Consider the following 25552-nt stretch of genomic DNA (forward strand, 5'->3'; position numbering starts at 1 on the left):
GGGACCTTTCAGTCCACAGGCCGACGCTCTATCCACTGAGCCAAACTGGTTAGGGCTAACTTTTGTGACCATACATTTTGTCTGAGCTTCATCACCTTCTTTGACTTTGTATTTTAAGTATTTGCTTGAACTTAAACATAAGAAGGTATTTTGTGCTATTGAGGTCAATGCTTCATTGCCACTTTATTGCATAAAGCACTATAATTCTTTACTCTAGTAGAGAAATCATTGGCTTTGCACAAGACAAAACTTATGAGTATTTTTTGAAACTGCTACTTTAATTCTCATTTTATAGACAAGAGAACTGAGACTTATAGAGATTAAGGAACAAGTTTTAGAAAGTATCATATCTGGGATGTAAAATAAGATTTATCTGATTTTATACCAATCTATGTACGATTCTGCTTCTTTGCTTGTTATTTAGCTCAAAACACAAGTAATCAAGCATAAAAATAAATAAGAGGACGTTGTTTTTGAGTGTTCTGGTATACCTCTGGTTTCTAATACTGCCTTTATAAAGTCAAATATATTTCAGAGACATAAAATCTTTTTACAACTCCTATTGGATTTTCTAGTCCAGAAGTAGCCTTAGATATTTGAACACAAAAGTATAGATTGGGACTCCAAGTAAACAGTAACTTTTTCAGTAAGCACAGAATGCTTCTGCAACCACAATAGTGACATTTAGGAATTGCTACTATCTGTATAAATGCCAAGTGGCATTTTTTTTTACATTTGAGGATTAGGTGAAGTTTTCTGAGCCACACTTCTTTCTCTCCAGTGTTGCAGCCATCTCTAATATTTCACTCAGACATCATTAATGTGTTGATGCAAATGCTTCATTTAGGAGCTGAGAGGCACTTAAGGTATGGGAAGATGAGTCTGAAGTTTACTATTTATGAAAAGGAAGTGCTGATATCTTATACAGTGACAGGTCCATATGAAAGTGCTTTGGTAAAATATGTTATTTATGTAAATACACATAAAACATGCCATATATTTTAATACATGGGTTACATAAAGCTTTTGATTGTTTTACTTTTTATTTCTGATATGTTCTCTAACAGTATAGGAGCTTTCCATTCTGTGTATGAAAGGTCATAGGGCCAAGTAGAATTGATCCTAATGCCCACATTTCTCTTTGGGCCATTTGATCTTTGCCATCCTGTGGGTTTCAAACCACCTTTGCTCCGCATAGAAATCATGTTGGGAAGCAAAATGTAGTAAATATTTTTAGAAAGGGCTTTTTATGTTTTGCCTTCTCTTGGAAACCTAAATCAATACTTGACCTTTTCACACCCCTCTCAGTGAAATGGAGTCTTTCTGTGCTGACTTGGAACTCTAGAGCGTGTGGTAAGATGCATTTGTCTTGAGCACTCTCTGTTCCATGGGGTGCTGTGTGTGTGTTTGTGTGCATGGGTATGTACGTGTGTGCATGTGTGCGTGTGTTTGTGTGTGTGTGTGTGTGTGTACACGATTGCTTGAAGGGGTTGGCAGTAACATCACCACCACAAGGAAATAATTGTTCTCTGATTTTAACCAATGCTTCCTTTCACCCACATCATTTCATTTCAGTCTTCTGATTCCATGAAGTAGACAGGACATCTAGATCATAAGTCTATGGAGCTGATTAGAAGCAGTGTCCAGATGCCTAACATGCCTCCTAACCTTGACCTCTCAAGGGGGCCTTCCACAATGCATGTGCAAAGGCCAAGATAAGCGTGTCCTCTTTGTTGTGTCACAAAAGGCTACAGGACAATGGCAGAAAGAATTGGCTTCTCAAAGCATCCTAAGGACCCAAACCTGTGTGAGTCATGATGTAAGCTCTTTCAAGTTAGCATAACTTATTGGTGCCCAGGAATTTCTTTCAACTACAATCAGAGAAAAGGAGACACATTTGGTGTAAACTGAGGAGGTGAAAGTGACTTTTTAAATTTCATTCTTATCTCTGGTATACGGACCCCTCAACCTCTGAATGGAACTCTTCTATTAAGGCGTATTTCTTTGCATCTCGGTTACTTTTACTTTCTTTCTGCATGCCTTTGTGCATGGGGCTGAGGACAGTCCAGGGAGGGATGGAGTAAGGAAGACTGCAATACCTCTGGTTGTGGATGAGCATCTGAATGTGGCTCACATTTGGAGGAGGAGTGGGTGCAAAAGAATCGTCTGTGTACTCTGAGGTGCTTGCTGTTTACTATCAGAGAAGAATCTTGGAGTGAATTTTGCTTTACCCACTGAGGCATTAAATGGCATCCCACAATTTCTTAGTTATCCTGGCATTTAATGACTTCTTCTTTATAGGAGCAAGAATAACCTCTATCTTATAGTATTATAATTATAAAGCATAACTCATGGAGCTAAAACCCAAAAGAGGCAACCAATAGAATGCGGCCACTGAAGTTATGGTCTATAATTTATAGGAGATCATGCACGTTGGTTCTGAGTGACCTCCTTTCTCACTGCTGAGGAGGAGCTGGGGTTGCCTTTGCACGTCTTCCTTGCAAAAACGACTCAGACGTGTCCAATGCCCAGCTACTGCTTGCAGGATCCCTGTGAGGACAACAGATTTTCATGAATTTGAAACCAGTAAAACCTGAAGAGACAAATCTATCTGACTTTGAAAACCAGAATTAAAACCTCAGCTCAGGAAATAAGTGAAGATGGGGAGCGCTGGTCCACTTCTGGGGTGAGGAAAAGTCCCTCATCACACGTTGGCATTGTGATCACAGTGGTTCTGGGTTTCGGTTCAAATAAGTGGTGAACTGCTCTGCAGAAAGCCGCAGAGTTGGAGGACTCTAAATTGTTCTGCACTAACTTGGGAAGAAATGAGTATCTTATCAGGATGACAGGCGATATCATAGTGTCCGTGCTTCTGAATTTAATCAAGTCCCTCTTATTTTGAAATTTCAAAATAAGCATCACTGTTTTCATGAATGAGTCTTCGAGGAAATGAAAAGCTAGAGATCCATTGCATATTTTGGTGAACAGAGCATTTTAGGATGGGATATTTAGAAATATCACATCACTTTTATCTAGTTTTTTGAATGCAGGCAAGGCTGTTATGCATATGTGTATGTATGTGTGTGTGTGCGTGTATGTGTATATACATATATGCAATATAGTTCATATGTGTACTATATGTAATTTGATTTCTTAAATACAGAGAGAAAGAGTATTTTTTCACTTTGACACCCAGTGACTTTTATCTCACTTTCTTTGAATCCAGAGTATAACTTAGTAGTCACTTTTGTTTCACTTATAAAGTGTGAATTTAGTGCATTTTATAATAAAGCATGTAGTTATTAGGAAATGAGACTCTTTTAATTATAACCAAAAGATTTTAATTAACTGCTAGGGGCCTAATACTCTTGGGTATGTAGGATTAAAAAAAGCACTGTCTCTGCCCTGTGGTTCTCATGATCTGAAGCAGTGGCTGTTCACTGGGGCTATGTTGCCCTCCCTGAAGGAAGGGGACATTTGACAATTTTTAAAGACATATTTGGTTGTCATAATGAAGGGATAATGCTACTGGCATCCAGGGAGTAGAGGCCCGAGATGATGCGACTGCACAGGACAGCTCTAGTAAAAAATAATTATATAGCCTCCAAAAATCGGGAGTGCTGAGCTTGAAAACCCTTGTCTGTAGGGCGAGAAAAAATATAATGTGTTGTGATAAGGGCTATTTTAGGAACATGAATGAAGTGCTGGGGCAACTCAAAAGACGGATAACTAGTGGGGAAGTATTGAAAAGCTGTGTGGAGGCCACTGACATTGGGGCTTGGCCCAGAAAATTGAGCCTGGTTTAGGCAGGCAAGGATGGGCAGGCAGAGAACATTCTGGGTAGAGGTGCAAAGGTGAGCAAAGCACAGAAAACTAATCATGCTCTGAGGCTTTGACTGGACACAGGTACCACTAAGGCAGAGTCCAATTCATGGTCACATACAAATGGGGTTAATAACCCAACTCCATTTGGGAGCTTTTTCCTAAGGTGTATTTTAAACTGAATATATAAAACCTCCTTAGAAAAGAGGCAAATATTCATGTTCTGCTCGCAGGAAAAAGCTTTTTGGCTTCCGGCTTCAGTTTTCCCAGAGTGCAGCCAGTGTGTCCACAGATTGCTAATTCTTCCTCTCTTCCAGACCTTCCTAGAACTGGAATACAGGGAAAGGACTTTACACAGCTTAGAACTATTTGGGAGATAACATAACCCCCATATCTGGACAAGTCAGGATATTAAGGTTTTCAAAGGCTCTCTGACAGAAAAAACAAACAATCAAACAAAAAACACACTCCAATTGCCCTAACTGGTTTGGCTCAGTGGATAGAGCGTCGGCCTGTGGACTCAAGGGTCCCGGGTTCGATTCTGGTCAAGGGCATGTACCTTGGTTGTGGGCACATACCCGGTGGGGAGTGTGCAGGAGGCAGCTGATCGATGTTTCTCTCTTATCGATGTTTCTGACTCTGTCCCTCTCCCTTCCTCTCTGTAAAAAAATCAATAAAATATATTTTTAAAAAACCCACAAAAACAAAAACACACACATCAATAAATAAATGAACAAACAAACAAAACAGCGAGTAAGTCAGTGTTTCCTTTGTACTGCTGGTGATTCTGTGCAGTGGTCCAGAATATGGACTCTGTTAGTCCCAACTCAAGAACTTATTCCTCATCTGACTTTTGATAAGTGAAGATTTGTTTAAAGAACAGTCCTGTGTTTTGGGAGGCCCTATATGCCAGATCCTGGCCTTCCTGGTTGGGCAGGAAAGACATTTCCAAGGATAGCTTTATAATGGGGAAATGCTAAGTGCTGTGGGCAGATAATGAGGTTGCTTAAGATGTCTTTTGAAATGTTGATGCCGACGGCAAACATGGTGAATTTATAAAGATCCATATTTAAATTAGGAGACAGGGAAAGAGAAAGAGAGATAAATACTGAGTGGCCAGATTATTATGATCTCTGACTGCATAATAATCTGGCCACTCAGTATGTATGTTTATATTAGAGGCCTGGTGCATGAATTTGTGCATGGGTGGGGTCTGGCCAGCTTGGCCAGGGGGAGGAAACATGGGCGGTTGGCCGGCCTGCCTGCTGGTCGAACTCCTGGTGGAGGGGACAATTTGCATATTAGCCTTTTATTATATAGGATATACACTGAATGGCCATATTATTATGCTTTCAGAGATCATAATAATCTGGCCACTCAGTGTACAGAGAGAGAGGGAGAGAAAGTTATAGGATTGAGGGAGGGAAGGTTCAAAGCAAGCAAGCTTAGTTTAGGTCAGTGGTCGGCAAACTGCGGCTCGCAAGCCACATGCGGCTCGCAAGCCGTGATTTGCCGCTCTGTTGACTAATGAGTTTGCCGACCACTGATTTAGGTTAAAGAGAATTTTGGTGTCTTGAGTGATTATAAGACAACCATAAACTCCACCTAGGGAAGCTATTTCATCTTCTACTGAGCAGTTGGTAATAACTTCTACTTAGCAGTTATGTTTAAAAGTGCCCAGATTCCTAATAAGTGATGGTAGAAATAGTAAACAAAGTGTTTTCTACTTTCTATCAGTGTAAATTTTAGAAGATTTTATATATATATAAATACCAATTATTTCTAGTGTTTATATTTTATTTAAAATTTTATTTAATAGTGAATTTTATCATTAAAAAATAATGATCTATAATCTGAAAAAGGATGGAAATGGAAATGTGATACTTCTTATAGCCTCTTATGTAAAAAGTGATTTGAGGGATCAAAATGGAATTATTCAAATAACATAAAATATTTTTTCAGGCTTTTATAGTTAGTATCTTTCCTTCTGTTTCAAATATTAGGAATTAAGGAAACCACATGTTTCTGTTTATATTTCTCCTACTAATAGGGGATGAGATGACTTTCATCACAGTTAATTAGAAGAATGAATTTGTCATATAAGTCACCTCCCAGAAGCACCTCAATGAAATGCCAATGTTATCATTTTTCACATCCCTTAATCACCATGGAGATTAAGTACTAAATCAAAATTCTGTGGAATTAACCAATACAAAGTAATATTGGGTATTTGAAGTCTCAAAAAAGGTTGACCCATTTTTTCATAATCTTTTTCTGAACCATTGATTAAAAAGTTAGAAATTTCTTTACTTAATCTATGTCATATGTATGGAAATTTTCATATAAACTTCTAGCTCAGTAAGCTATAACTGTCTAGTTCTTTGCAGATGAAAACAGATTTGATGATTGGTTAATAGACACAGTTTTTATTTTATTTTATTTTATTGATTAAGGTATTACATATGTGTCCTTATCTCCCCATTGCCCCCAACCCCCCCACTCATGCCCTCACCCCCCTGTTGTCTGTGTCCATTGGTTAGGCTTATATGCATGCATACAAGTCCTTTGGTTGATCTCTCTCTCTTACCCCCACCCTCCCCTACCTTCCCTCTGAGGTTTGACAGTCTGAAAGATGCTTCTCTGTCTCTGGATCTGTTTTTGTTCATCAGTTTATGCTGTCCATTATTTTACATAAATGAGTGAGATCATGTGATATTTATCTTTCTCTGACTGACTTATTTCACTTAGCATAATGCTCTCCAGTTCCATCCATGTTGTTGCAAATGGTAAGAATTCCTTCTTTTTTACTGCAGAGTAGTATTCCATTGTGTAGGTGTACCACACTTCTAGGAATATATCCCAAGAAACTAGAAACACCAATCAGAAAGGATATATGCACCCCTATGTTCATAGCGGCACAATTTACCATAGCTAAGATTTGTAAGCTGCCTAAGTGCCCATCAGCAGATGAGTGGATTAGACACAGCTTTTTAAAAAGTATATATTTTTTATTGATTTCAGAAAGGAAGGGAGTGAGAAACATCAATGATGAGAGAGAAGCATTGATGGGCTGCCTCCTGCCCATCTGGTGATCGAGCCCATAACCAGGACATGTGCCCTGAGAGGGAATCAAACTGTGACCTCCTGGTTCATAGGTCAACACTGAACCACTGAATCACACCAGCCAGGCTAGTTTTGTTTTGTTTTAATATGGCTAGGAAATTATTAAATTAACACTTGTCAAATTATCTTGCTTTCTCATGGTATTAACTACATTCTACCAATTAATATAACTATTTATGTACTTGGTACATTCCTAATTAGCTTTTAAAAAGGCTGGCCAGGTAGCTAAGTCAGTTAGAATGTCCTCCCGATATGCCAAAATTGTGTGTCCAATCCCTGATCAGAGCACATATACGAATCAACCAATTAATGCATAAATAAGTGGAACAACAAATCTCTCTCTTTCTTACTGTCTCTTTAAAATCAATAAGTAAAAAAAAATAAAATAAAATAAAAAAAAGAGTGTAGTGGCAGAGAGCAGCTCTTACTTACATTCACCTCAGCACACTGTACTCAACACAGTGCCTGCACCTTGTAGATAACAAATGAATAGTTGTCAAATGGAAATTTAATGAATTATAAAAATAAGCACAGTATATGTCGGAAGCCTAGCACAGACTGGGCACATGGAGGTCTCTCAATAAACATGAGCTAAATGAATAAATGTGTCATAAATCTAATTTTAACCATTAAGTAGCTGTGAGACATGGTCAAATAACTTCCTATTTTGTGCACTTCCTTTTCTCATCAATAGTATGAGATATTTTAATTAAGGAATGTTTTTTCTAACTGCTTTCAGACTCCAGAGATGTGTTTTAGGACCTCCATGAAGAATGAGGCACCTTTTCAGCCAATGATAGAAATTTAAGTGCCTTTGCTTATGTTGAACCTACCATATTCTTTCAAAAAACAGCTCTACTGCTAAAATTGTTGGAAAAATATTGGTGTAAATTGCAGTGTAAAATTTTGCTTATCTCAAACCAGTTTACACACATACCACCTAAAATTCATCTTGCTGTTATTATATTAACTTACAAGAACTGGACAAGGGGTACTGCTATTCCAGAAGCCACATTCAAATGAATTTGCCATTCATTTTTATAGGACAATTGGAGGCAATATTAATTAATTGCAAAAGCATATAATAGTTCCTTAACTAAAGGGAGAAATGTATGGTCCTCTGTCATGCATGCAATGAGCTTTAAAGAATAATTTTAACATTCTGGAATAAAATATGTCAGGTTTTTTTCGCTTTTGTTCACTCCATATTTTCATTTTAGTTAAGAGAGCAGCACTTTGAAAACATGTTATTGAACTCTTCTTCGATGTAGTCATTCATCAAAAAGGTGGTTGGTTTGATTTGTTTCCCTCTCCCCAGACAATTAAGATTGGCAGGTTGGCAGATAAAATGTAAATGCTTTGATTGATCTCTTAGAATGTAAAGATGACTATCAAAGTTATTGAACCTGAGACATTCATATGGCTTAGTAATAACCACAAAAATAATAATAGTAAATAACAGTAGTAAAACTAATGATAATTAAGAGCTCTATTTAATGTTATTTGTTGTTACTAGTGCTAGCCACTGGGCTAAATCATTTAAATATGCAACCAAATGTATTCCTCCTAACAACCCTGTGTGACAGGTTCCATTATTACAGGAGAGGAAAATGAGCATCTTTCCCAAGGTTAATAGTTGGTATGTGATGAGTCAAGATTCAATGAACTTCTAATCTAATAGGCATGAAGATAAAAGGGCACAAATAGATTTCACACAGGTAGAATATAATGAGTGCTGTGAGAGAGGCTCACACAAGTATAATTTTCTCCAAGATTGTCCATCTGTGTCTTGATCGGTTCATTGATTTTTATAGATATACACTCAGCATTCACATATTACTTTTGTCCAGCCTTGCAGGGTTGGCAGACCCTTAGAGGCTTTCATTGCTTTCATCCCTTTGCAGGATGTCTTTCTATAGCATCCCGAGAGCTGGTCAGAGAGTCCTCTTGCTAAGTACCTTTAGCAATCAACACACCCTCTGCAAGCAGGGAGCATCTGCTTCCCAGGTTCTGTATATAGCAGTTGAGCAAAACTGGGTTTCCTTGTACCTTCCAGTCTTGGTTTTGCCTAATATAGCCAATGAAAATTTTATTCTTGTCCTTTTTCAACAACTAAATCCTTCTTAGAGGCCACTATTTGGTTCTCTTCCATCTCCCCATGCCTCCTTTTAGGGTTAACATTGTAGTGTTTCTGTAAGATTAAAACTGTGTAATCATGTAAAGTGTTTAGGAGTGTGCCCGACATGCAATAAGCACTCTATATAGATGACCATAATCATGATAATAATAACAAAATTGTTATTTATTGGATTAGACATCATTTATTCAATTTTTCTCCTCCTGGCTGATAAAATTATTTAGATGTAGATACTAGCTTTTCTTAAATATGTTACAGCTAAAAGAGCAAAATACTTCAAGTTCACTTGTGCATATTTTTCAATGAGCCCAATTAATTAAATTCTGGCTTAATGGTTAACTTAGTAAGGACATTGGCAGTGTCCATTTCTACATACATGAATCTGCGTTCTGCCTTGCTGAGTCATATATTTAAATATCCTTTAAAAAACCTAAACCATTGCATGACTTTCAGGTTGCTCATTAGAAAATAGTAACAACAAAAAGATGAAAAAGGGAGGGATGCAAACATTGAAAATAAATAAAAGCCATAAAGATACTTTCCTATAAGAGTTAGGAATGGGAAATGAGTAAATGGGTTAAAGCATAGCCCATGATCAAGGCAGGTCCTCCATTCAATCCGCCTTTTTTTCCTAAGCATACCAACTCTTTGTTTGTTAAGCTAATACACTTGTAATAAAATACAAAGATTTCAATACAGACAAGGGCAGACAGCTAATTAAAAGATGCTAAAATAGGCAGCTCCCTGGAGCCTGGAGTGGTTTTTAAGGTTGATTTTGAATGACTTGTCCAGGCGGGGAGTCTTCCAGAAGGAAATACATCTTTGTTTGGGTTTAGGTCAAGGGCTGGACTCCCAGGGCTCCAGTGAACCTTGAGGAGAGATGCCTGAGGCAGAGCCCACCAGAGGAAGTCAGCAGATCCTCTGATAGGGGGAGGGGACGATGGACCATCATTCTGGAGTGATAGTCGCAGCCCTTCTCAGGCAAAGAGCATGCCCATGGCTGTTGTCTCCTCCTTTGCTTGTCTGTGGTGGGCACCAGCGACCTCTGCAATGCTGAAGTCTCAAGCTTAGATCCAGTCTCAGCAGCTGGAACACCAGTTGTGCCAAGTGCCCTTTAAATATCTTTTCATCTTCTTGTATGTTGCTTTGGAAGGAGAATGTTCTAGAAGTGGCTCCTAGTTTTGCTGAATAATGGCATTGTCAGGCTGTATGGAATCTTTCATCATCTAGTCCAATCACCTCATTTTGCAGATCAAGAAACTGAGGCTGAGAGAGAGGGGACTAGCCCAGAGTCACTCAGCTTGTCAGTGACCCACAACAGTGGAACTTGTGGTAAGTTGTATGGCCTCTTTGGCCTTCTCTTTCCAAGTCTATAAAATGGACAATTCTACTTACGTGACATTTAATTTTAGATTCCTAACATTTAGAGAGATTTTCATTTTGTAATCAAGAGCCTTTTAGAAAAATGATGCATTAATATGCCTCAATAACAGTGTTCAAGCATTTTGATGAAGGCGAACATTCTAGTTAAAAATTTTGCATTGTGTAAAGATATCTCTGTATATCGCATGGATTTAGATAAAATATTTTGAAAATACACCTGGTTTTGAATATGGTTGGTAACTTACTGTATTACATCCTAACAGTACAAACAACTTTTTAATAAAACTATATAAATGTTTATTGTGTATTGCCTTATGTTGTTCTCCTCATTGCTGAAAAGTTCGGGTGTCATGAATGAGTAAGGATGCTGGAGATGCACTGCAGTGCAGGGTAGATATGCCCAAGTTGATTGTAGTTAGTTGAAAACTCCATTGCTTATATCAAAGATTGGATTTCTTTCCCCTCATTTATTCAACAGGCACATTTTAGACAAACTGACAGCAAATTTATTATGTAATGGCAGCTATAAAAGCTTTCATCAATCCTGTATAGGTTTGGTGTCTCTGTATGGGGTAAGCTGGGTTATAGAGTGTCAAGGCCAAAGGAGTTGAGGATAATAAAGACTTGGGGTTTCAAGTCATTATCTCCATGGAGTTTTAGGGGCATATAGGAGGAGCAAGGAACTTAATGACCTTTCTTTTTTCCTTCCTTCCTTCCTTCCTTCCTTCCTTCCTTCCTTCCTTTACTTATTTATTTTTATATGTTTTCCTTAAGCTCATCAGGTGTAAATCTTTCTAGTCTTGTAAAGCTCTCTCTTACAGGTGCATGAATATTAATTATCACTGTTAAATATGTGAGTTTTTGAAATTCAATTTATAATGCAGAGCACTCTGAGGTTGAAGAGTTCATTGGCTATAGGATGAGAAGCTTTTTCATTGTTTGTGGGGGGAAGCATCTTTGTACCACTGGGATGCAGATTCTCAGACACTGAATACCTAGATGACATATGACAAGTTAGGTGTGATGATGTTTACAAGGATGCCAGAAGAGTCAAATGAGATAATGCATATGAAAGAAATGTGTACAAACTAAAATATAACCAGAGTCTATTTTAAAATATATTTTTATTGATTTCAGAGAGGAGGGGAGAGGGAGATAGAGATAGAGATAGAAACATCAATGATGAGAGAGAATCATTGATTGGCTGCTTTCTGAATACACCCTTCTGGGGATCGAGCCCACAACCCAGGTATGTGCCCTGACCCCTGACTGGGAATCTAACTGTGACCTGGTTCCTAGGTCGATGCTCACCATTGAGCCATGCTGGCTGGGCTCTCTGCCTCCTTTAAAGAGACACACTTATATTCTGTTACAATCCATGTATCAAGAATCATGTGGCCCCACCTAACTGTGAAGGCAGTGGTGGGAGGGTGATAAGGCATTATAGTCTTCTCTAGACCCAGGAAAGAAAAGTTAGCAGATACTGGTGAGTGTTGTTTCTGCATCACAAGTTTCAGGGGGAGAAAAGATTCAATTGTTAATGTTATCTCTTTCTCTGGGAGCTGTGCAGTCATATGAGGAAAACAATAATTACAGGCGAGTATATAAAGCTATATTACAATTTGGTAGGGCCTATAGTTCCTTAAGCCAGCAACTGCTGTTCTGTTTAGAGAATTCCTTTTTCATCTGCAAAAGCTGACTTGAGATTTAAAGATTCCTTGTATTTCCTTAAGTTCATGCTGTCTACTTAATTTTCTTAAATAGAGGCCAAGATGTTTTAAAAACAAAGCCTGGGTCTTTGAAGTGTTGGGGGGTTTTTGTGTGCTTATTTTTAAACCAGTGGCCTTCTGATAGTTGTTTCACAGAATGAAGAAAATTTTCCTTGTCCATTGTAAGCCGTGATGAGCAGAATGTAGCCACCATCTTTGTTGGGCACTTGCTCTTTATAAATGTCTCAGCACTTATGCCTGTCATGGTCATCTATGGAAATAGGGAGACAGTTTTCTGGCATCCCATACAAATAGCAAAGCACATGAAATTGGAGAAACCTATACCTTGTGGAAAAATAAGAGTGAAAACTAACTTAACTAACTAGCTAACAAAGGCCATATAAGTAAGTTTAGGCTTCAAAGCATGCACAGGTTCATGAAATTGGGTTGAAGATGACATGTTGCTATGGAGTCTAGCTAGTGTGTGTGTGTGTGTGTGTGTGTGTGTGTGTGTGTTTAGTACAATGCTTTTTGTTAAAACTGTTTTACTTTAAAAAATTAGTGCAGAGATAAAAATATATGGTGTCATGTTGATTTATAAACAAAGGGAGGATAAAAATTGGTACTGTCTTTTGATTTTTTTCCTAGAGTGAAAACAATTTTTACTCATTCTGTCTTTTTTATAACTGTAATGTGACTTATCTAGAGACTTAAGTATCTGGCTCTCATTATAAAATGTTTCCTCTCCACAATTGTCCCCTGTGCCTTGATTTTCACATTCCATGGGCTTTAAGTTATATGCAGGTAATGGATTTACTTCAGCACTTGCACGTATGGTATAACCTCTAAGTAAACATTTTCAGTGAATCTAGAGAGGCAGTAGGATGGCTGATGAGATTTTGAAGATAAGCTAGAAAGGAAAAGTATTAAAATTACACAAATAATAGCAATAATAATGTAATCAAAAATAGTAAGTAGGCATTCTTTATGATCCAAGTATTGGGCTAAATGTTTTGCAAAGATTTTTTCATTTATTCTGCATATTTATGAGAGGCAGGCACTGTCACTAGCCCCACTTTAATAACCAGTTTAGAGAGATGTTAAATAAATTTCCCAAAGTCACGTGACCAGAAGGTATCTGTCTGACCTGTTTAAAATTGTACAGCTATAAAGTATTTGGATGGTTTCTAAATGTGTGCATAATCCACAAAACCACAATATAATCAAAGGAAACTTCAGCCTAAACTGTGTTGTTTTATATCCTGGTAGATATGTGGTCTGGGGTTAATATTAACTATATGTTAAAATGACAAAAATAATTAGCTATATCTTTAAAATATGAGGTTTTAATTGGAATAGTATAATAGCTACAGAGGAAAAGGCTGCTTGGAGGAGAGGAAAAGATAAAGAAGACATTTATTCCTTGAAGAGGTAGAGAAAGAGAAGGTTAAATTTGCTTTGCATATTTCTGAAGTAAATGGATCATTTTTTTTTTTTTGGAGCTCCCAAGTGATCATTTTCTTCTCTTCTGAAAGAATTGAACCTTCTGATGTATTTCAATATTTCAAGGGTGTTTTGTTTTGTTTTGTTTTTGGCGGGGCAGGGGGCGCCTGTGCATTCTGATCTGGCATGATAGCCTAGCACTGTTAGCAAAAATGTGTCATTGCTCTCTACATATTTTTGTCCTCAGCTAAAATTAGCTTTGCTGAGCAAATAGATATGTGCAGCCACGCTAAACAGATCATTACCCAGAATGCCAAAGGAAACACTGACAATGGGATTTACTTCATCCTTCATTAATACGTTTTCTGTTTTATTGAATTTATTGGGGTGACCAGCTATTAATGGAAGGAAATACCGTGTTTCCCCGAAAATAAGACAGTGTCTTATATTAATTTTTGCCCCCAAAGACACGCTAGGTCTTATTTTCAGGGGATGTCTTGTTTTTCCATGAAGAAGAATACGGTACACATTTATTGTTAAGTGAAAATAAAGGAAATTTATTACCTGTATACGGTACAGTAGTACGGTAGTTGTCAACACAAACCAGACAAACTGTGAATCCTACAGTATCAAGAATTTACTCACTTATTCAATGACAATCATGTCATCATCTTCTGGAACATCATCATAACAATCCAATTTCTGAATTTCCTGATGAATTTCTTGTGACTCCATTTCTTTCAGAATCAGTGGACCAAATCTCTCATGTTTAGCAATAGCACTGTCTTTAAATGAGTACTTCTTGTCAAGGTAGCCTGCTCGCAGTGCATTTGCAATGCAACTGTCAGTGATTTTCTCCCATGAATTCTTCACCCAAGTCACAACTTCTTGCAGTTTAGGTTTCACAAAGTTTCCACGCTGATTTCTCTCCATTCTATTTTCAATGTAGTCATTAATTTCCATGCGCAAATTGTCTTTGAATGGCTTGTTTATTGCAATATCAAGAGTCTGGAGATAGGCCGTCATTCCTGGGGGAATCATTATCTGATCTATTTTTCTTTCGTGAAGAAATGCCTTCATGTCTTTAGCGCGGTGAGTGCTGGCTGCATCCCAGACTAGCAGACCTCTTTGGCTCCCTCGCATAACAAGCGGCAGCATTAAATCGACCCACTTCCTTATAACTGCTTGTGTGGCCCAGGCTTTTTCAGTTTCAGGAATAAAAACGCCCAAAACAAGTTCAATCTTGTCCTTCTTGCCCTTAGAAATGATTAAAGGTGGGATTTTAGTGCCATCCAGACGAATTGCCAAAATACAGGAAACACGTGCATTTTCGTAATCAGTGGAGGGAATGTACGCTAAGGAGGCACCCCGCTGTTCAATTGTTGTTTGAGATGATTGGCCCATAAACACTGCAGTTTCATCCATAGCAATCATGTTGGAAAGATTGTATTTAGAGAAGTCAGCATCATCAATAAAGGACTTGAATGCAAATGCTCGCTTAATAACTTGAGTATCTTCCAACCTAAACAATGTTGTAGATCTTCTTAAAGACAGTTCACTTCGCTGAAGGAAATTATCCAGCCAGTGTTGTGATGCTTTGAAGTCTTTGGGGGCTATGTCAAACTGTGGTGCCATTGCAAGGGCAGATTCTTGAATCTGAGCCCTATTCACAACCAAAGCCTTTGCTCTCCTGTCTACAACCCATTCATAGATCAGGTCTTCCAGCTCGGAAAATAATGATTGCCAACCTGATCCACACTTGCGCTTTTAAGCATTTCCCTTGTCCACTTGTTCAATGAGGTTACCATACTCGGCTCGCCATTTTCGGACCAATCGGATACTCAACATCTTCTCTTTGTAGAAAGCAGTAAGATTTTGGCCCCAAGAGTCTTCCACGATTCCTTTCTTATACTCCACGGAGTAGCTTTTTCTTTTTGCGCTCATTTCTAGGGGTAAAAAAAAAGAAATTGGGGTATCAAGGTGGGGGGAGGGGATCAATCAAAATGACACAGGGGGGATCAGAGGGGGAAATCAAAATGGCACAGGAGAATCAGAGGGGGGATTACCGTTTTAGTAACCCCTTTTGATCCTCCTGTGTCATTTAATTGATCCCCCTCCCCCCACCCCTGTGCCACTGAACACCTTCACCAGAAATCCCCCTACCCCTTTATCAGACATTTACCCCCTGGGGCCTGCCTGGGGACTGTCACTGGGCTTGCTGGGGCCTGGATCTGGGCTGGAGCAGGGTCTGCCACTGACTGAGAACCTTCAGTCATCATGAAGGCGGCCGCGAGCATCAGGTAGTGTCACCAGAGACAGACCAGCACTCACCACCTTCGCCACGTCCCGTCTGTTCTAATCCTCCTGTTCTTCTACACACATCTGCGAAAGTCTCCTCCTCTCTCCCGCCCCGTGCTCACCGCTCACTCCGACCTCCGCTCCGCCTCCACACAGCAGTGTCAGGACTCCGCGTAACATCACTGGTTGCTAGACGCCAGTCGGGGCGGCCCTAGTGACCAGTTTACAGTAAATTAATTTTCATTCTGAGACAGAGCCTGGGGGCCTTATTTTCGAGGGATGCCTTATATTTCACTCAGAAGGAAACCTGTAAGTAGGTCTTATTTTCGGAGGATGTCTTATTTTCGGGGAAACACAGTACACGGAATCTTCAGGTTTAATAAAATTATATAGGTTTTAGGGTTACAGTTCAATCATCTGTATATTGTGTTCTGTGTTCACTACCCCAAGTCAAGTCTCCTTTCACCACCACTTATCCCCTGTTTACCGTCCCCTACATCCCCTTAGCCCCCTTTCCCTCTGGTAATCACCGTACCATGGTACATTTACCCAATGGAATACTACTCTGCCATAAAAAAGAAGGAAATCTTATCCTTTGCAACAGCATGGATGGACCTGGAGAGTGTTATGCTAAGTGAAGTAAGCCAGTCAGAGAAAGACAAATACCATGTGATCTCACTTATATGTGGAATCTAACAGGCAATCAATCAATGTGTCATTGATGTTTCTCTCTCTGTGTCTTGCCCCCTCCCTTCTTCTCTTTCTAAAAAATCAATGGAAAAATAATTTCAGGCGAAGATTAACATAAAAATTTTTAATTAAAAATAAATAAATAAACCTACCATGCAAATTGTTCTCTGGATTATATGGGGTAACATATGACTCATCATGCTCTTCACCTTGCAGACAGCTGGTCTATCCTGAGGGGTAATTTTTTTCTTATTGTAGCATAGCTTTAAACAATCCTTTAAAATTAAAGTCCATGTTCTGCTTCAGATTTCTTTTTTTTTAAATATATTTTATTGATATTTTACAGAGAGGAAGGGAGAGGGATAGAGAGCTAGAAACATTGATGAGAGAGAAACATCGATCAGCTGCCTCCCGCACACCCCCCACCAGGGATGTGCCCGCAACCAAGGTACGTGCCCTCGACCAGAATCGAACCCGGGACCCTTCAGTCCCCAGGCCGACACTCTATCCACTGAGCCAAACCGGTTTTGGCCAGGTTTCTTATTTCTCAAATAACCATGCTTAGAAACCTATGTTATTCTGCAGTCCCTTTTTTTTCTTTTTCAATCTTTTTTACTCCTTTCTTCTCTTTTTAACACCCATTGTTGGTATAATTCCATAACTCTTTGCTCTCAATAAGAGATAATTGACTGAAAAATCCTGGTACTGCATCCCAGTGAGAAGATGCAAACCTTCTATCACCATAAGATTTGATACCTCTCTCCTCTATCTACTTTTTTTTCTAGGTTACTAACAAACCTGTGTTGTGCTTCAGCTCTATGACTTTTTGAACCAGATATGTACACAGATATTTAAAGGTGGTTGTGGTGAGGGATGGCATCAATGGTAAACTCATTGACCTAATTCTAACTTTGCCGAGGAGTTGCGTCTGGGGAAAGAGAAATGTAAACAGATCCAAAACCATCATCATCATAATTGTCTTCTTTAAAGGAACATCACCTGCTTCCATAAAATGAGAGAGATCAATATGATGAGTTTTACAGGGTTTGATGATCCACTGGGAGGAGGTGGATGAGGAAAGATCATCCATTTACCAGTGATTTAAATTATTCTTAATTTTAAAACCAACTTCATTTGCCAGAGAATCCCACCATTAAAATCCCATACCTCTCTATTCCAGCTCCTCCCTCCCTCCTTCCCCCAGTTCATTGGCACAGTGCGTCCGCAGCCTAGCCTCTTTTTCAGGGAGGACGCTCTTCCTGTGAGTTGTGTTCTCGGTGCACTGTGTTCCAAAGTTAATATCATGTCAGGGTACCATATGGGCGATGGCAGAAAATAACAGCCTTTCAGGGCTCACCTTTCAGAAGTGGGGGGCGGTGAGACTTAATTAATGAATGATGTAAGATCCTCCATAATCCTGAGATAAAAGGCTATAAAATCAGAGAACTCCTATTTCTCTACTTTTAAAGAAATACCTTCCAAGCTAACAGGGATTTAAATAGCTGTTAAGTGCAAAATGTACAGCACATGCAGGCATGTGTGTGTGTGTGTGTGTGTGTGTGTGTGTGTGTGTGTGTGTGTGTGTGTAATGAACTACATTTAATCCTGGAAGGAACTTTTGGCTGGCCCCTCATGTTACCTGAGGTCAGATATGATTTTTCCCCAAATTGTAGAGCTTATTAAAATCAGATTCCAAACTATAACCCAGACTGTTTAGACACAGTTTTTTTTGCAACATACAAGACTGCTTCACTATAGATGTTCTATATAGAATCTTTGGAATATGACCAAGAACTAAGGAAAAATGGTTTGTGATTGAACTTAAACCTTTTCAAGTATAAGCAGGATTATTACTGTTCCATGAAATATCATAAATGACTTTTCATCCCATTGGGCATAGAAAAAGATAGAGTCTTAGAGCCACCTCTATGCTAGGGAAATATTACTGGCAACAATCCACATCATTTGCCAAGGCAGCAACCACCTTCTACCACTGACTGGAGTTGAATGCATTATTGTGTTTGTGTTGAGGCATTGTGGAAAATTGCTCATAGGAAGTACATAGAGGTTTTCTGTATAGCAAGCCAAAAGAAAGTTCCAAAAAATGATTCATTGGCATAATTTCATCTAGCCTAAAATTGCTGCTGTAGAATAGGATAGTAGTCTGAGTCACAATAGAATGAATTCTGGACTTTGAATCAGGTGACTTGAGATTAAACAACCAAAGCCAAATCCCCCTTTCGAACAGTATGACTTGTGGCGAGCCACTGAGCTTCTCTGAGCCTCAAAGTAATTTTTTTTTCAAAAACGGAATTGATAATTTCTAGGTCATGTAGTTTGGGGGAGAATTATATAAGATAATTCAGGTAGAATTATCTGCTTTGAATAGTGATAATAACATGTCAATAGTAAAAAAAAATCAGCTGTAGATGTAGTATTTTGAAGCTAAATATTAAGAAAGATGTCAGCAATAATCAGGATGCGTGTTTAGGGTTTGTTATGTAGAAGGCAATCCTCCAGAGACCAGAGACAGAAGGAAGTGTTTATACAATGAATGAGAACATCTCTAGGCCCTGGCCTGGTAGCTCAGTTGGTTAGAGCTTCATTCCAATATGCCAAGGCTGTGGGTTTGATCCCGGGTTAAGGCATATACAAGAATCAACCAATGAATGAATGAATAGTAGAGCAACAAATTTCTCTCTATCTCTCTCTCTTTCTCTCTCTATCTCTCTCAATAAATTAAAAAGGTACATCTTCTCTTAAAAAATCTATATCCTCCACTAATTATGTAGCTTCAATTTGATACCACACTTCTAGACAATATTATTACCACACACATGGGTGGCCAGTAACTCTTAAAAATAAAATGAAATAGAGAACTATAGAATCTACTTGGAAGCTTCATTTTTGTAGGAAAATTCACTTTCTTATAGCTTACCATATTATGTTTTCATTTATTTAATTTTATGTTGGCACCAGAATTGGCTTAATCACTTAATTCAAAGTCTTCAAGAAGCTATATTCATCACTATTTTTCACTTTATTTCCTAAATGGAGTTCAGGCTAGTTCATGGCAAAGGTTTTAATTTTTATTTTTAAATCTTAATTATTGAAAGTATTACATATGTTCCCTTCTCCCCCGCCTCCCATTGACCTCTTCTAGCGCACCTCCACCCCCTACCACCCCAGACCTTCACAATCCTATTGTCTGTGCCCATGGGTTATGCACATATGCATACAAGGTCTTAGTTGATCTCTTCCCACCCACCCACTCCCACCTTCCCTCTGAGATCTGTTCGATGCTTCTGTGTCTCTGGATCTATTTTATTCATCAGTTTATTTTGTTCATTAGATTCCACATATGAATGAGATCATGTGATACTTACCTTTCTCTGACTGCCTTATTTTGCTTAGCATAATATTCTCCAGCTCCCTCCATGCTGTTGTAAATGGTAAGAGTTCTTTCTTTTTACAGGTGCATAGTATTCCATTGTGTAAATGTACCATGGCTTTTTTTATCCACTCATCTGCTGATGGGCACTTAGGCTGTTTCCAAATCTTAGCTATTGAAAATTGTGCTGCTATGAATATAGGGGTGCATATATTCTTTCTGATTGGTGTTTCTGATTTCTTAGGATATAGATTTTTGATATTCAAACAGTATATGTCTGTTTCTCTAAGAATAATGTTCCAGGTAGCTTCAACTGCATTACTCATGGTTTTATATAGGAAATTATAGAGATTCATTCCCACAATAGCTTTTATTGGTCTCTTTATATTTTACTAGAGGCCCAGTGCATGAATTCGTGCATGGGTGGTGTCCAGCTGGCCGGGCCCCAATCAGGGCAGATCAGGGCTGGGCCTGTCGGGAAGAGGAGATGGTGGAAGGTTGGCCAGCTGGCCCACCCTGATCTAGCCCAATCAGGGCAAAGCTGGCTGGGGGAAGGTGCTGCTGGCATGGTGATTGGATGGTGGCCCTGCCCCAATTGGGGTTGGGGGCATGATTGGGAGTGGGGCCGGCCATGGGGAGGGGCTGTGGGTGGTGGGCTGGCTGGACCCACCCCTGAATGGAGTCGGGGGGGTGCTTATCGGGGGCCAGCAGCCTGGAGGGGCCATGGGTGGTTGGTTGTCCAGTCGGCCCTGCTCCTGATCTGGATGGGGGAGGTGGATCTGGGGTGGGGCTGGGCGGGAGGAGGGGCTGCAGGAGATTGGCCAGCCAGTCCTGCCCCCTATTGAGGTGGGGTGGCAATCAGGGGTGGGGATGGCCAGGGTGGTGGGGGCTCATCAGGGGCATGGCTGGCTTCGGGGAGGGGCTACAGGAGGTTGGCTGGCCAGGAAGTTGGGTGGAGGGTGCAATCAGGGGTGTGGCGGCCAGGGGGAGGGGCTTCGGGCCTATAGTGGTGGGGCTGGCTGATCAGGGTTGGGGCTGGCGCAAGTGCAAGTCGGTGCGGGGGAGGGAGGAGGCATTTTGGCAGCCGCCCTACTCTTGATCGGGGTGGGAGAGTACGATCAGGGGCAGGATGGCCGGGGGGAGGGGCTGCAAGGTTGGCCACTGGCCCCACCCCCTGATCAGGTGGTTTACTGGCCACAGTGGGTGTCAAAGCGACTAGTCATTATGGCCTATACAGTCGCTGGCTTTTTATATATATAGATAATTACTTCAAGTCCTAGGCAATAATAGTGGCCTATATACAGATTCTTATGGGTTATAGCTTCGTTTTATTTTAATAGGATGGATCAGCCTCCAGCTGTCTGGCATTGTCTGGGTGGGTTTCTACCCAATAGCACATGATGGGAGATAAACAAAATAACCTTTGGGGGATGTTTTAACTTTATGTTGCTATGGAGGTAAAATAAGTAAAAGTAAGTGAATGGAGTTCATGAGATTTCTTGCATATTGATGATTTCCAATCAGAATAACTTAATTCATTCAATGCCTATTTAGTATTACATTGGTTCTAGATGATAGAGAGACATAATGGGTTAAAATATGCTCTCTATGTGAAGTTACTACAAGTTTTAGGGGACGCAGGACCTGGGGAGGTAATTACATTACAGTTTAGATATAATGCAGATATCATGACAGACTAAATGTTCTGCAAATTCTCTTAACCAAATGTGGGGGTGGAATCATTTCTGGGAATGTTTCCCCAAAAGGTAATGCTTAAGCTAAGACTTAAGAAGTAGAAATTAGCCAGGAGAGAAATATTGGAGAGTATGAGGTCTTAGCTTTTATGCCATGGCATTTTTATCTGTCGCACCAATACTGATGAACCATAAAACATGCTTTTAAGTGGCCCTATAGGTAACAACTGAGAGAATATAACAAAAAGCAAAGCAGACTATATCATTAGAATTAAGGGAAATGTAGCGAAGTGCCACATTATGGGCTACTTGTCAATGGGGAATTTGTCTTGGGGACAAAAATGCCAGTAATTTATTGACTACTTACTCCATGCAGGCTAAGGATTTTACATATTTTATCTGGTTTAATCCCAACAACAAATCTCTAAGTAAATATTATGATTATTATTTCAATTATAGGGATTAATCAATGAATGAAGGCTTATAGGAAAGAGTAGGTTAGTTTCTTACATATATATAAATAGTGGATAAAAGAGTTGGGCTAAGAATCTGGTTTAACTGGGTCTAAAAATCATGATCTTTGGGCTATGTTGCCTTGTCTTTATAAATTGCATTTGTCATATTGCATTTACTATGGGCACCACAAGTGTTGAAAAGTTTAAATTGGAGAAAGATGAAAAAGCCAGGAAAGTAATGAAAAAATTGGATTTGGTGGCATATACAAATAGATTAAAGGTTATTAAATAAAGCCCAAGATATAGGGAGGCAATTTATCCACACATAGAAATGCTAAATGGAGCTGGAATTATATATAACCCAGATCAACATTATATAATAAGGATTTTAATGAATGTGGAGGCTACTGAGTATTTGACAGCCTCTATAGAATAAAAAGCTATTGGATTTTTGAAAGTTATCTCGTGGGAAATATTGGAAGCTGAAACACTTGAGGAATGTAAAGCTAAATTGGGTAAAACATACCTCGAATCTCCAGTATGATCTCTTTGTGTAAAACATATGCACAAACACACAAACATTCAAAGCTACTTTGAATTTGTACACACTGTGTGTCAGTTTATTTAAATAATGGTTTTAATCTGAGAAGAGACAACTTTTATAAAATTAAATTGTAGGTAGAGGCTAAAGCGTCGCAGGATAAGTTGCAGAAACTGAAGTCTCCTTAACAGTGGGATGGAAAATATGCAGTAATTTAAAAATAATTAATTTTGCAAAGGGATACTTTAACGCAAGGTCTTGGAAAGGAGGCAAAGAATTAATTTCCCAAAAGGCACTGCAGATAAAATTGTGGTTGGCACATTTCATTCTGCAGCTATACCTCTTCCTGGCATCTTGTCTGGACTCTTAGGTGACATTAGGAGATAGCGGTGCTCTGATGCTGGTCCAGTCATGCAAATGAGAAAGGCACCTTGCAAACATTTCACTCTGGACAGACACTCTGAGCTCAGCCTTGGTCAGGCTGCTTCGTAGGGAGCTCTAGAAAGAAGCCGTGGAGTCGTTACCCAGACCTCTACTGAGCGGGAGTTTGGGGCTCTTTATACTGCCTGAGCCTCCCTACAAAGCCATGGCAGAGATTACGATATTGAAAGGAGCCATCCTACGTGCCTGCTAGTCTCTGTTGGTTTGTTCTTAATCTTGGAGTCACACTGGCACTCATCTTCTCTTATTCTATGCTTACGTAAGTGTAGACGTCCTTTCTCATATATTTAAGATTTCTTTATGTATTTCATCTCTTGCATTCCAACTGGTCCAGGCCTCAGTTGCTTCTCTGATGACAAGATAAGATGTGATGCTGTTTTTGCTATTTTAATTGGTACCCACTGGACTCCATGAAGTCTATCATGATTTCCCCATTCCAGACGTAATAATGAATGGACTCCTTATCCTGCCACACCGAGTATTTTATACTATGGAAACAGTCTTTATTTCCAGCCTTTTCTTTTAACAACTCCTTTGTTCTAGTTCTTCACCTTTTCCCACATGCACTATTGATGCATTCAGGCTGGTGACGACTCATGTTCATACTTGGCCACTTCCCAGCTTTTGTCCAAAGGGTTCCCTCTGCCTTTACCATCTTCTCTCACACGCTGTGTACTCCTTCTGCTCCACTTACAATGTCTACCTATTGAAACTCTACCAGAATCTCCTGAAAACCAGACCTTGAGCTTCCCTGCTAAGCCAAGATCTGTTTTTCAGGAAATTCCCTTCCTTCCTTTGAGCCTTCACAGCACTAGCCTGGCATCCTCCCTGAGGACCCATCCCAACCCATTATGAGCACTCATTGTGTTACCTGAACTTTCTATTACAGGCATTTTAACATGGGAGGTGATGGGTAAATATTTACTGAATATACAGGAACTGTTTCTTTGAAATGCATTGCTTGTTGTCAAGTGGAAACTGAATTCAGAAGCAATCTAAATGCCTAGAGGTACAGGGAATGAATAAATGCATTATGACACATCCATATGTGGTTTACACTGCAGTTATTAAAATGAGGTTTACAAAGAAATTGTAATGCCATGGGAAAATGAGTATGATATGCAGTAAGTGGTTGACATCCACAAGGAATTTTTCCTATTCCTTTCAAAGGTACCTGGATGATTTAATAAGCATATAAGAATAGTAACTAACCCTTATAGGTTATTTAATGTGCCCAGTAATCTTGAGTTGTCATGTATCTTATTTAATGGAGGAAAAATACTGGGTGTCAAAGCAGTTAAATAATTTGCCCAAGGTCAAGTACTTCCAATGAAATAATAAAGTGTTGTGGCTAAGAGGAAGGAAACTTAAGTCAAAATGCCCAAGTTTTAGTCACTTTCCCATCACATGAAGTACTCCCCATCTCTGTGTATCTGTTTTATCAACTCTGTAACAGAGATAATAACACTGTAATAACAACAATTGAGATAATAAGAATCTTAAATAGCCACATGGGGATAGTGGCTACCATTTGGAGAGTGAAGGTCTATTAGAGAGCTATAACAGTGGAGAAGTATATTGAGGAGGGGGGCAGAACAGAAAGCAATGGCTGCAATTACAAATAGAGTGGTCAGAGAGGACAGTTTGAGACAACATTTGGGCAAATATAAACAAACAAACAAATAAATAAACCGTGAAAGAGCAAGCCATGTGGATATTTAGAGGGAAAATTTCCAGAGAGAGGGGCTAGGAAATGCAGAGATCTTTTTTTTTTTTTTTTTTAAATATATTTTATTGATTTTTTACAGAGAGGAAAGGGAGAGGATAGATAGCTAGAAACATCGATGAGAGAGATACATCGATCAGCTGCCTCCTGCACACCCCCCACCGGGGATGTGCCCACAACCAAGGTACATGCCCTTGACCGGAATCGAACCTGGGACCCTTCAGTCCGCAGGCCGACGCTCTATCCACTGAGCCAAACTGGTTCTGGCGGAAATGCAGAGATCTTGACTGGGGGAAGCCTGGCTTGAAAGAGGAATGGCATGGAGGCCAGTGAGGATGCACGAGTGAGTGTGTGGACAAAGCGGATGAGACTAGAATGGCCATGGCCATCATGAGGAATCAGGAACTCTACCCTTGGTTTAATTTATTCATATATATATCACTCATTTATTAATATGTAACATTACTATTAACTAAGTATGCATACATAAACATATTTAGCAATATATGTGCTAACTGGCATGTTTATATTTAAAATTAATGTCAAGGTTTAAGACTCAAATACCACACAAGCCTGCTCCTTTCTCTAAAACTCTGTTGACCTGGAGGTCAGCTGGAATGTTTTTCTGGCCACATTTTAATTTCATAATTGTGTCTATAATTTTAAATGCTCTGTGATTCTCTAAGCAGATCTTGGGAC

At 39.4% G+C, this 25552-nt stretch overlaps 1 protein-coding gene across 15 annotated transcripts in view; it reads left to right on the forward strand.

Moving 5' to 3' along the window:
* Positions 1-25552, forward strand: part of LRRC4C (leucine rich repeat containing 4C) — a 1012843-nt gene that overhangs the window by 894252 nt on the left and 93039 nt on the right. For 2 of the 15 annotated variants that reach the window (XM_080642549.1, XM_080642545.1), the window contains one exon: positions 10334-10414. The exons of the other annotated variants lie outside the window; for them this stretch is intronic. The gene's annotated coding sequence lies outside the window, so the exon portion shown is untranslated. The remainder of the gene's footprint in view (positions 1-10333; positions 10415-25552) is intronic. 15 annotated transcript variants of the gene reach the window in all.

Source organism: Plecotus auritus (assembly GCF_963455305.1).
Source record: "Plecotus auritus genome assembly, chromosome: 9".
NCBI lineage: Eukaryota > Metazoa > Chordata > Mammalia > Chiroptera > Vespertilionidae > Plecotus > Plecotus auritus.